Below are 14,516 nucleotides of genomic sequence, written 5' to 3'. Positions count from 1 at the left end.
AGAGGCAGAAGCAGAAGAAGAGAGAGAACCCCAAGCAGACTCCCCATGCACAGAGCACACAGCCCAAGGGGGGGCTTGGTTTCTTACCCTGAGATCCTGACCTGAGCCAAAACCAATAGTGCCCACTTAACCAACTGAGCCACTTGGGTGCCCCTCATATCACACTCTTAATCTCACTGGAGTATTTTTCATTACTTGATATTGTAAAAAATTATTTCATGGTTTATTATCTGTCTTTGCTTCTGAGAATCTAAGTTTCTTGAAAAGAGGGGCCTTGAATGTCTTTACTGCCCAACGCTCATAAAACAGAGGCACATAGTTTCTCTCTGATCACCACCAGATATTTTGCTAATCAATATATGAATGGGAGAAAAGGGTTTCTGTTGATGAGATGGATTCTTACTGATGGAATTAATGGCATCGTATAAAAATTTCAGAGACACCTTCTGCTCTTGCTTAAACAGCATACAAAAATCGAGGAAACCCTAGATGCTGGTCGCTCAGGGATTGCACCAAGACTTGAATGTTTTAGGAAAATAAAAATAGACTAGAATCATAAGACATACCTCCAATAAGTATGCAATTACTTAAAAAAAAGAAACTTTCAGGGGCGCCTGGGTGGCTCAGTTGACTCAGCATCTGCCTTCAGCTCAGGTCATGATCCCAGGGTCCTGGGATTGAGCCCCACCTTGGGCTCCCTGCTCAGTGGGGAGCCTGCTTCTCTCTCTCTCTCTGCCGTTACCCTGCCTTCCCTTGTGCTCTCTCTCGCCCGTTCTCTGTCTCTCTCTCTCTCAAATAAATAAATAAAATCTTTAAAAAATAAATAGTTCCAAGGCATGACCGTTTTACTGTTGAGCCCTTGCAAACTTTCAACAAATAAAAACTCTCCATGTTACATGAAATGTTTGCTAGCCCAGAAAGTGATGACCGATTATTCAATTATATATTTAGAACACCTAAAAGAATAAATTTTAAAATTCTTAGAATTAGAAAAAACTTAAGTCAGATATTTAGAAACAAAACAAATACCCAAAAATGTAAATATTACTTTTACTAAAATATTAAAGTAAATATTTATTGTATTAAATATGAATGTTGTTTTAAAAATTGTTTTTTTGCTTTAAAAATTATTTGAAGTAATAAGGACGTTATTTGCAATTAAAATTCCAAGTCAGAATCTGAATGTTGTTGGAGATGGACAAGTGATTCTCAAATTTACCCAAATATGTGGGAAATAAAAGCTGCTAATATACAAGTATACAGTTTGATAAAGGAAGCATAAGAATCTAAAAGAGGAAGGCTGTTTTCAACAGTTTTCGGGAGAAATTGCCTGCCTGGAGGGAAAAAATATATTACATTCACCTCTTATATGATAAAGCAAATATTATAACCTGGCCCCCCTTGTACCATAACTGGGCTGCAAATATATACTGTTTGTTGCATGGTATTCTAAAAATCAGAAAAATTTTCAACAAAATATAAATGTTTATGAAAAACTGTGAAGAAAAAGTACATCAGAAACTATAGCAACACTGGACCCTCATCCCCAGATGGCCAGAATTGGCACGAACAGAGGAGTAGTGGCCCCCTGGGTTCTGCAATTTGGCACAATTCTTCCTACCTCCTGTTCTATGCCAGCTTGTCTCATGCATTTATATGAATGGCTCCACTCCTGTAGGCACTGGAAATTAAAAACTCCAGATGGATCAAGAGTTAGATATAAAAGATAAAATCATGAAATAAATTAGAAGAAAACACAGGTGGATATTGAACTGGTTCTTATGAATTGGCCTAAGCCAATTTGATTTCGTACAACTCTTCAGTTATTTTTGTTAATTAATAGTAGTCTGCAGGGGTTAGAGGTGGGTGAGGATTAACTACTTCCCCACAACCTCTATCAGGTTATAAAGAAGGCGATTCTCAGACTAAATTCTTCCGCACATGCAACCATTTATCAGTAGTAGTAGTAGCAGGCGAAAAACCTCATTAGGGATCAAGTCTTGGCGCAATCCCTGAGCGACCAGCATCTAGGGTTTCCTTGATTTCTGTATGCTGTTTAAGCAAGAGCAGAAGGTGTCTCTGAGATTTTTATCCAATGCCATTAATTCCATCAATAAGAATCCGTCTCATCAACAGAAACCCTTTTCTCCCGTTCATATATTGATTAGCAAAATATCTGGTGGTGATCAGAGAGAAACTAGCTGAAGCACTCAGATGTAGTCTTTGGAGTGTGACCTTTCTGACTGAAAGCTAGCTGATCGCCCTTTAGATGGGAAGTCCTGATTGCAGCAAATGACAGCACATAATGCGCAGCCTGAGCCAAGTAGCACCTGCCTGGTAGCACACCGTCCATGCCAACAGCTTTTAAAGTGAATTATGGACATAATAGTGTCTTTTGCAGGAGAGTCCTTTCCAAGCATGAAAGAAATAGAAGAAATTACAGGGGAAAAAAAACAATATTTGATGCCACAAAAATGGCAAGCTTCTGTACAACAAAAATAAATTAAATAGGGAATGAAGAACCATTGGAAATATTATTTATTTATTTGAGAGAGAGAGAGGGAGAGAGCCAGAGAGCACAAGGCGGGGGGGGGGGAATGGCAAAGATTGGAAATATTAGTAGTAGTTATTTCCTAAGTGAAAGATACATTATGTTTATTATATATACACATATGCATATGTGTACACATTTATACATCATATAGGTACCTATGTTTCTGTTTTCTTCTGTGTTATGCTGCTGCCGCTGATTCCAGTATTTCTCTGCTGACCACAGACCATTTACTAATCACCACTGAGGAAAACCCATCCTAACCTTAGGCAAAGAAGACTCTTGTGCAGTCCAAATAACTGGAGTGTTTTGGTTTGTTTTGTTATGGGGTGGCATTTTTGGGTTTTGTTTTGCTTCTGCCATGCTCTAGTATCTGCCACTCACTCAGGAGGTAACTTCCTTGCCATGGGAGGGTTCTCCATGACCGCCGTGGTGCTGGAAGCTTGAGAAAGTAGCTTACCTTTCTAAGTTGTTGTTGCTGTCGCACCTCACACAGCAGAGATTCCCCGCAGCCACCATAAGCAGGAGTAGTTCTAGAATAACATCTTGGTGTCAGCAGACTGCCTCCAGCCCTACTCATTTTCTACTCTAGGATTAACCACTTTCTGGAATGATTAATCTTGAGAAAATCTTTATATATATAATATATATAATAATTATACATATACATATATATATATATATATATCTCACAGTCTTGCACCAAGGTGCAACTGATAATCACAATGTCATTGTTGTACATTGGTACATTTCCCAAAACCTGTGTTATTTGGTCATGCAGTGGACATCTGCCGTTTATGGCTGCCAAAAATCCATTTCCTCTTCTTTTGAAATGGTGCCCTGAACTTTTGTTGGGAAAACTACTTCTTCACTATTGGATACAACAAGGAACTATCAAACAAGATGTCCCCATTTCCCTTGGCCAAGGAATGGACATGTGACCCAAGCTATACCAATCGGATGCTTTCCTCTCTTTGGAATTTAAAGCTCACATGGAATGTAGAGAAAGGTGGAGAAAGCAACTGGAGCTGATCAAGCCCATCTGGCTGTAACTGTCTGTTCCTTTCCATTTTCCCCATAGATACTTTGGCTCCTCACTTTTCCAAGACGGACTCTGAGGTTGTGTAAAAATGTCCCATATTCTTCAATCCTCCAATATATTCCTCTGTGCTTGTTAGGATGGGTTGATTTTTGTTTCTTGCTCTTAAAGAATCCTAACTGATACAAGCTCTACTCGTGATTGCATTTTTATGTAAGAATGATTTTTCTCCAAATTTCCTATTACTCGGTTACATCTACCTACAAGGAGAATTCCACATTGATTTTACTGACACCATCCTCCCATCTGGTCTACTTTTCTCTTAGATGCAGGATCTATGCACAGGATGGGGCTAAGATCAGATCATAGCTAGAATATGGTTATTGAGGTCAAATGACTGTCATGACTCATTTTCAAATTCTAATACTTTCGTTTTTGCTTTTTATTGCCACAAATCAAAAGTACTCTTTGAATCCCCGATGGGGAGAGAAGAAAGCAGATGACAGCAATATCTGTGATGTGGAGGTGTTCCTTTCCCCTCTTGTTGCCGCCTGGCAGGAGTGAATAGGCCAGTGCAGGTGTAATCAGGGCCGAAGTTTCTGAGTTCTGGAGTAAAAAGATTGAATTTATCTTTGAGGAAGACATTATCTTGCTTTTTAGATTTCTTAAAAATGTCTCTTTAATCATCCAGGTCTAAGGCAAAAACCTACCTGTGAATTAATAGAAAAAAATATATATATATAGGTCTCTGGCCCGGTTCCTGTACAAAGCTCCTAAAATCCTTATAATTTCCTAGGTGACAAGAACACTAGGAACATCTTTTGTTCTGATATTTGATGTTTAACTCCTGTTTCTGACACAGAGTTCCTAAATCCCTTGGAATTTCCTGGGTGATAGCGGTGTGTCTTTTATTCTAATGAGATGACTCTCCATGGCCTCTGGGGTGGGGACTGGTCACCAGAAAGACCAAGACATGATTAGAAGCTTGGAACTTTCAGCCCCATCTGCTATCCTTCAGGAAGGGGTGAGGGAGCTGGAGTTGAGTAAATTATGATTATGCCTACATGATGAAGCCTTCATAAGAATCCCCAAAGTACCAGGTAGGGGGAGCTTCCAGGCCATTGAACACATGGAAGTGTTGGGAAAGTGGTGCTCCTGGAGAGGGCATGGAATCTCCGTGCCCCCTCCCACATAACTTTCCCTATGCGTCTCTTCCATCTGGATGGATGCTCATTTGCATTCTTTATCATACCCTTTTATAATAAACTGGTAAACAGTAAGTAAACTGTGAGCTGCTCTAGCAAATTAATTGAATCTCAGGAGGGTGTAATGGTGTAGGAGTGCTGACAATACTGACTCCATCTTTGGCCCTCCATCTTGTTCATGTTTGCTCAGTGATATCTCTTGAGGCTACGTGTTCCAGGCCCCTGGGAGATTAATACACATACCTCAGAAATGCCCACCAAGGCCAGGATGGGGGAGAGGGGGACCTGCTTTGGCATCCCATGAATCTGTTAGAGAGAACGTAGTCTTTCTCATTCCTGACTCATAGGTGGTGCTGCAAGATCTAACGGAAGAGTAGCTGTCAATTAGGTGCATGCAACCCTCGGAGGTGCCTGCAAACCCTTTGGTCTCACTACACTGCCCTTCTGACTGTCCCCTCACTCTGTGACATCTGTGGACTAAGGGCCGAGTTTTGTAGGGAATGACTATGCAGCTGCCATGCATCATTCTCTGCCCAATGCTCCCTGTCAGTAAGTTATCCTGAATAAAACTCTGTGAACTGTACAGACTGGCCTGCTTCCCTTCTGGTCTCAAAGTGCCTTTTCAGTCTGGGAGATACTTTACTGTCTCTCCTCCACCTTCTGACAAATGGGAATCTCTCGGTCTATAGCTGATTGGCCAGAAGTACAGGCAACGACCTGGGCTTGCTGTTGGCTGAGGTTGGGGGGCCGTCTTGTGAGATAGCCCTAAGCTGAGGGTTCTGATGCTGTCCCCAGGTAAATAGTGTCAGAATTAAGTTAAATTGTAGGTCACCCAGCTGCTGTCACAGTTCCCCCACACCTCTAGCTGGTGTCAGAGTGTTGCTGGTGTGGTAGTCATGTGAGCATAAAGGAGAGACCCAGGAGTAGTGTAGATTTTCTTTACACTACCCATTATTCTTGGAAAAGCCATTTTCATATTTATATATTACTTGCTTTACTCTTCTAGATGTATATTAGGATTATTTCTAAATTCCATGAAAAATCCTGTTGGGATTATATTGGATAATACCTGGTCACTAGATTAATTTAGTATAGCGTTGCCCAGTAAATTACAAGATGCCCAGTTAAATTTGAAGTTCAGATAAATAACAAATTATATAAATATAAATAAATATCTATATCTATATGTGTATATATCTAGTTCGATAGATACAGGTATCCGTGCAATAATTTTTTTTAAAGGATTTTATTTATTTATTTGGCAGAGAGAGAGACAGCCAGCGAGAGAAGGAACACAAGCAGGGGGAGTAGGAGAGGAAGAAGCAGGCTCCTAGCGGAGGAGCCTGATGTGGGGCTCGATCCCAGAGCACTGGGATCATGCCCTGAGCCGAAGGCAGACGCTTAACGACTGCGCCACCCAGGCGCCCCCATGCAATAATTTTTTTAATGTAAATATGCCCCACACAATATTTGAGAGAGAGAGTTATATTAAAGAGTTATTCATTATTTATTTGAAATTGAAGTTTAACTGAGTATACTCTATTTTGTGTTTGCTAAATCTGGCAACCCTAATTTGGGAAGAAATAACATCATTAAAATACTGAATCATCCTTTTCGCAAACACTGTATACTCTCCATCTATTTAGTGTTTATATCACTAAATAATTAGGGTTGTATATTTTGCTTATTTTGTTAGATTTGTTTCTAAATGACTTAAAATTTTTCAAGTTATTGTGAATCAGATCAAATGTTATTACTGGGGAGTCCTGTTGCTGTTTGTATAGAGATCTCATATTGAACAAGCTTCTTGAACTTTATTAATTTGTCAACAAAGTGTCTTGAATTTTTGTATTCACAATAATATCACTGAGAAAAATGAAATTTCCATCTATCTGGTTGACATCCTTTTATTTCTTGTATTTTTTACTGCACAGAGTGGGGCCACTTCCACCAATACAATGCTGAATAGAGGTGTTAATGGCAGGTATCTTTGTCTTGTTCCTAATTTGAAAGGAATATATCTATAATTTTATCAAAATAATTATGGTTTTTAAAGGTCGTTTTGATCAGGTTAGAAGTTTTCTATTTCTAGTTGGCTAAGAGTTAATAATAATAAAATATTTAAATTTACCAAAAATACTTTCTGTACCTATAGAGATCATCATATGGCTTTTCTCCTTTAATTTATTACTGTGGCAAATATAGTAACTGATTTCCAGATATAAAAACATCTTTTGGTTCCGGGGATATTCCCAACTTAGTCATGGCCCACACCAACAGAGACAAACACACAGAAGTGTTGGTGGATTCCATTGTTAGTTAACACGTTAGCTCGAAGATTTATATCCCATGTGACATCAGCCTATAATTTTTCTTATAGTATTTATGTCTGATTCTGGATGGCAGGCTATATCGGCCTCATAGGGGAGTTTCTTCTTTTTCTAGCCTCTAAAATAGTTTGCATAACCTTAGGTTGATCTTTTCCTTGAAACAATCTTTCTCAAACTTCAGTGTGTATCACCATACAGACTCAGTGACCTCATACCCAGAAATTCTAATTTAGTAAGTATGAAGACTAGTTCTAGTCTAGCTTGCTTTTGGGTCTATTTAGTAAGTTGTGGTTCTCTAAGACATTGTCTACTTTTCTCAAGTTTTCACTTATGTTCACAGAATTATTCAAGATATTCTCTTATAATGTTTTACATTTTTACTGCATTGTGTACTCTTTTCGGTCCTAATATTATTTGTTTATGACTTCTCTCCAGTGACCTCTCTCTAAGAGCTGGCTTATACTGGCGGCCCAGAGCCAAATCTCTGCATCTCTTCTCAATCTGTGTACGGTGACATCATGTCGGTAGATTAAAATCAGCGATACCAGCAATATTTACACCATGGAAGTCAGAAGTCTCACGAACTGGGACATACCCCCACACCAGAGAGCTGGTTTAACACAACACTTTCTCTCCACATCTTCCTCTGCCTCTTTCCCGCTCTTTCTGTCTCTCCCATCAATCTTGTTACATATTTTTCTATTTTATTAGTCTTTTTCAAAAACGTCTTTTTGGTTTCTCAACAGGGAGGAGGGGCAGAGGGAAAGGCAACCCCCCGCTGAGTAGCGAGCCTGGAGGATTGGAGGATTCGGATACCCAGGGCCTTGAGGTCATGACCTGAGCTGAAGGCAGGTGCTTACCCCACTGAGCCACCCAGGTGCCCTTTCTGTTATTTTTCTAAGTTCTTGGTTGAATAGCTCATTAATTCTTAGTTTTTCTTGTTTTGTAATAAATGCATTTTAAGACTATACATTTCCCTCTAGAAACTGTTTTAATTACATTGCACAAGCTTTACCATATTGGGGTTTAGTTATAATTCACGACTTAATGTTTAATAAGAAACACTTGCCATTATGATTTCTTCTTTGACTTGTGACTTACCAGATATTTGTTACAATAATTTTGATTTATTTACCTTTTTAGGCTGTAAGTTACTGGTTTTTCATTTCATCCTGGTAGCAGAGTAATAATGGAATGTGGACTATGTTATTAATTGTTCGGCATTTATTGAAAATACTTTGTGGCAGAACCTGATCAGCCTTTGAAAACATCTCTTTTGAGCTTGAAAAGAATGTGCATTCCCTAACTGTTCTCTAAGTTATTAATTTTGTTGTTCATATCTTTAAAAAGTGTGTTTTAATGCTATCAGTTACTATGATTTAACTACCAGTTTGAGAGAAGTGTGTTAAAATTTTCCATTATGTAGCTACTTTGTCACGCTTCTGGCTTCCTGCTTGCCTTGGAGCCCCGGCACCTGCAGGTCTGACTGACTGACTACTATGTAGGCTGGGATATCAGCTTCACCTTCTGTCTCTGCTAATTGCTTTACTTCTGTGCTTAGGGCTCCTGGAGTTTTCTTGTTTTTCTTTCAAGCTAAGAGTTGTATTACGCCATTTAGAAAATATTTCATCCAGAATTTTCATTACAGTCAGAGGGAAGCCATCTCAGCTCTCTGTTTATGCTCTTCTTCTTTCCCCTTCTGACAGTAATTTCTTTTTACGGAGATGAAAGTTCCAACTTTTAGCTTCATTGATTCTTTTCTTCTATATCTTTCTTATTTTTCATTTGCTATTTTGTACTAATCTCTTGGATTCACCCCTCATTTTCTTGTGATTATTTTGTACTTTATTTTATAAGAGCGCTTAAGACTTGATTTCTCTGTGAAGAATTTTTTTTTTTTTAGGAGAGGTATGTGTCTTGAATATAATTTTCTTGGTTTACATTTGTAGCATTGTTATTTTTTTTTCTGTATCTTTTAAAAAATTTACTGACTTTTCCTTGTGCAAAATTATGCACTCAAAAATCTTCCTATGTAAAAGTATGCTTGAAAAGACCATGTAACTTTTGGAGAATTTAGTCAACACATAGCTATTATATAAATCTTATTAATGAGAGTATTCCATTATACCCTATATTTATAGTTTTTCATCTAATTGACTATAATAAACAGAATGACATGGTACATTTATTTACTCCTTTTATGCTTCTGAAACTTTTTTTTTAATTTTGTGCTATATTCTTAATGGTATTTATTCAAATAGTATTTATTCAAATGTTAGTTAAATAAATTGGTTTAAAAAGTGGTGTGATATATAAGAGATGCAATGGTATATAAAGTTACGTGACTTTTTTTTAAAGATTTTATTTATTTGACAGAGAAAGAGAGCACAAGCACGGGGAGTGGCAGAGGGAGAGGGAGAAGCAGGAGCCCAGGATCAGGACCTGAACCCAAGGCAGATGCTTAACTGACTGAACCACCCAGGTGCCCCTTAAGTTACATAACTATTAAATAGTCATTGTGGCTTTTATACTTTACTACTATGTATCACTCATTTCCTATAATTTTTTGCTTGAATTATAATTTGTTATTTCAGGATTCCATGAGCAAATAAATAATCGCAACATTTATATTCTGTATTGCCCGTTTATATATAGTGGTTAAGATGATCAATTCTGGAAACAGAAAGATCATATATACATCTTTTATCTGTGATACAGTCACTGTAACTCTTCAATTGAATATTTCCTCAGTTGTAAAATTAAAATGGGTGTGGAGTTGGCTTTACAGGATTGTATTAAAATTAAGTATTATATCATTATATGATTATTATATGTAAGGTGCATAAGTACTATATTATACATAACCCCATAATATCTGTCATCTATGTACCTAACATATGTAATATAGCACTTGGAAAATAGTGAACATTCAATAAATATTAGATCAAAAAAATGAAGAGAATTATCCCTAAAGTAGCATTCAAATACTGACAAATAAACTTAAAAAAAAAACAAACCCAAAACAGGAAGATAAACATATCCCAGTTTAATACCATTGAGTCTGTGACTCACATTGTTATTGGAAATATGTTAGGGCTTTTAAAATTTAGGCAGAGTATAATCCTATTAATAAATAACATTTGTTTTGTGGTTTAGTTTATAAAATAGTCCAAATTTTGAAAGTTTTGATTTAATTATGTAAGCATTAAAAATATATGTTTCAATTTTGAGCAAGATAATATTATGGTGAAGATAGCTGTAAAGAACAATCTATTCTGCGTTGATGGGCAAGAGATCTGACGTAGGGTCGAGAGTGGAGCCAGAAAGATCAGATAGGAGTTTATTTTAATCTAGAGATATATGATGGCTAGAGATCTGAGAGACAGAATTGAAAAAAAAATAGGAAACTTGCCAAAGAATAACATACATCTTGGTGAAAATCAACAGTTTCCAGGGTTTCAAAGTAAATCTTTAAAAACGAAGTCCTGGGGCGCCTGGGTGGCTCAGTCGTTAAGCGTCTGCCTTCGGCTCACGGCGAGATCCCAGGGTTCTGGGATTGAGCCCCGCGTCATGGGCTCCCTGCTCCGCTGGAAGCCTGCTTCTTCCTCTCCCACTCCCTCTGCTTATGTTCCCTCTCTCGCTGGCTGTCTCTCTGTCTGTCAAGTAAATACATAAAATCTTTTAAAAAAATAAAAATTAAAAAAAATAAAAACAAAGTTCTTCTCACATCTATAAATTCTCAGAATTTATAGTTTCTACTTCTAGTTGAAAAATAAATATTTTTCCATTTTTGAGCACATTATTATTTGTTAAAAATACACTTTAAAATTTTAGATGAGAACTTTCTCTTCCAGTCAAGATGAACTAATTGGGGTCAGGTTTTATGCACATTCATTGTTTTAAACAACTTTAAAAAGAGACACATTAGAAATGAAAGTTTTCGGATACTGGATAGCAAACAGCACAGAACTGTGACCTCTGAGAGAAGAGAAGTAAATGGTAAGAGCCCTGTGATTTACTAGTAGCTTAGAGTTTTCATGCCTCAGTAAAGTTATAGGAACCCAAAAGAACCCAGGAGTCTTGCTAAGTTGGAGAGTAAAAAAATCAAAGTTTAGGGAGGCTGAGTTGGCTAAAACTTGCTGGAGAGATTACTAGAGATGAAAGAATTGCACAGAAAGAGTTCCAGAGATTTTCAGAGGGATCTCTTGAGTCTTTAGCTGAAAAGTTATCTATATATAATAAGTAAGAGGTTTTGAAAACTACCTGAGGATTACATAAAGCACCTCCATGAAGGAATAGAAGAATAATTCCTAGAAATCACACAGGTTTGGAAACTGTTCATGTTCCCACCTGAAAATGTGTGAAGATCATATAATACAAAGCTCATCTAAGAGAATTCTCAAAAGAATGTTACTATCATGGGACTACATAAGCCCTAGACTGAGGACTGCTCTGACACTGTTCTGATGAACTCCTATTCACCCTGTTGGTGAGGGAGGGGTCCCTCACCCTAAATAGTATAAGATTGTCAGACACATGGCACCCAACAATGGACAGAAGAGACTGGAAGCAGTTTATGGGCCACATATACTCACAGCTTAAGAGTGGACACCAAATTCTATGTAGGGCTACATGGGGTTGCCTTGGGAGCAAAGTAACCCCAGTGAGGCTATGGGAGGCAGGCTCTGTAGTTACAAGAGGTGTCCCTTGGTTCTTATGGGATGTTGTGATTGGCTTGTTTGAATAATTGTGTGGACTGGCAATAAGATGAGACTATTAAGTCGAGGACCAAGTACAGTGTCGCTGGTTCAGCTGATAGGGAGATAACCAGATAGACAGCCTTTCCCAATGCATAAAGGGCGTTATCTGTTGAGAGCAGGGGAACACATAAATAGGCCTGTGGGGACCTATGAGGCTCAAAGGTAACAAGGCAGCATTTGAAATTTTAGTTTTTACACTACAGCCACACTATAATAAAGTTTAAAAGAAAACTCAGAATGATCTAACTGATTGTAATGTAACTCTTCTGTTATGTAACTTACCTATAGTTTACATGTTACAACACACCAGAACAAAACTTAACACAATTTAAAGGAATAAAACAAAAGAGAGCAACTGATACTATAAAATCCACAATCAGAATCAAAATTAAAAATTTTCTTCAAATGAGTAAAAACTTGTGACCCATAACTGTTAGAAAAATCAATCAATAGAAATTGATCCAGAAATAACAGAGATGTTGAAATTAACAACGACATATAAATAGGTCTTATAAATAGGACCAACATGTTCAAGAAGGTAGAGCAAAACATGAAATGATGAGGAGAAAATCTTCTTTTATATAGAAGCTATAAAAATGGCTGGCGTAGTGGTGCCTGGGTGGCTCAGTCATTAAGCGTCTGCCTTCGGCTCAGGATGAGTGATCCCAGAGTCCTAGGATCGAGCCCCGCATCAGGCTCCCTGCTCCCCTGGGAGCCTGTTTCTTCCTCTCCCACTCCCCCTGCTTGTGTTCCTTCTCTCGCTGGCTGTCTCTCTCTCTGTCAAATAAATAAATAAATAAATAAAATATTAAAAAAAAATGGCTGGCATGGCACTTCTAGAGAGGAAAAATACAATATCAGATATGAATAATGCACTGTATGGAATTAAGAACAGTCTAAATCAGTAGAAGAAAAGATCAGTGAACTTGAAGACATGGCAGTAGAGACTATCCATAATGAAGTATGGGGGGAAATAGAATGAAAAAACAAAGAATCAATGTCCGGCAGGACAGTATCTAGCATTCTAATATATGTGTAAATGAAGTCCCAGAGGAAAGGGATGGGGTGGGCGAGGGTGTCAGAAAAACATTTGAAGACATAATGGGTAAACATTTTTCAAATTTGATGAAAACTATAAGCCGACTGATCCAAGAAGGTCAATAAAAATTACTCAGAAAACCATGTCAAGTCACATCATAATCAAATTATAGAAAATCAGAAAAAACGAGAAAATCTTAACAGGAGCCAGAGAAGTCATATTACAATGGAACATATTGAAGAATAACAGCAGAAACAATGGAAACCAGAAAACAGTGGACAGTGGACAGAGTACCATCTTCAAAGCACTGAAAGACAATATGGTCAAACTAGAATTCTTTAGCTAGTGAAAATATGTTTAAAATACAAAAGCAAAATAGGGGCACCTGGGTGGCTCAGCAGGTTATGTGTCTGCCTTTAGCTCAGGTCGTGACCTTGGGATCCTGGGATGGAACCTCAGCATCTAGCTCCCTGCTCAGTGGGGAGTCTGCTTCCTCTCTTCCTTTGCCCCTCCGCCACCAGTTGTGTCCCTCCCAAATAAATAAAATCTTAAAAAAAAAAAAAAGCAAAACACAACTTTATTTCAGACTAATAAAAGTTGAAAGAATTCATGCCACCAGATAAGTACAACAGGAAATGTTAAACAAAACAAAACAAAACAAACCTCTTTGGGCAGATGGAAAATGATATCAGAAGTAAATTTGGATTTAAGTTAAAGGATGAAAAGCACCTGAAATAATAAATAAATGGAAGATGAATATTTTATTCTTAACTCATTTCTTAATCTTCTTAGTATATACTGACTGTTTAAAGCAAAAATAATAGCAATGTGCTATGCAGTTTAAAGCATTCATAGAATAAAATGTATGACAAAATACCACAAAGGATGAGGGGGAAAGGGAAGTAGACAGTTTTATGGTTCTTAGACTATACATGAATTTAAAAAAGTTATTTGAAGGTGGACTATAATGTTGATGTATACTGTAAAGCCTAAAGTAATCACTGAACAATTAAATAAAAAGGGGGAGGTAATAAGTTAGTAATAGGAATAAAATAGAATAAAAAATAATACACAATCCAAAAGAAGGCAGGAAAAATGGATTGAATTGCAGATGGGAAACTAAGAAGACAAATAACAAGATAATAGATTTAAACCCATAAGTATTGATAATTGTGTTTAATGTAAATGCCCTAATACCCCAATTAAAATGCAGAGATAGTTAGACTGGATTTTTTTTTTTTTTTAAAGAAAGACCCAACTGTATGCTGTCTACAAGACACGGAATTTAAATAGAAAAGAGCAGGTAAGTTAAAAGCATGGGAAAAGATAGACCATGCATGGAAAAATAAATACCATGCAAAGGCTAATCAAAAGAATGGTGGAGGACTTTCACTTCTGGCCACAGTGAAGAAACAGGGATGGGGGATTACCTCACACAAGGAACAAACAAACAAAAAATGTATAAATAATATGAAACAATAATTTTAAAACACTGCACATACAGTTACAAGGAGAGTGATTTCTGACAGATGGGAAACAAATGAGGTGAGTACTATGATATCCTTACCACAGTGCTCTGAGAGAGTTTCCAG

Source organism: Ursus americanus, chromosome 11 (assembly GCF_024610735.1).
Source record: "Ursus americanus isolate L20-20 chromosome 11, mUrsAme1.1.p, whole genome shotgun sequence".
Taxonomy (NCBI): Eukaryota; Metazoa; Chordata; class Mammalia; order Carnivora; family Ursidae; genus Ursus; species Ursus americanus.
Note: the sequence above shows the minus strand (reverse complement) of the source record.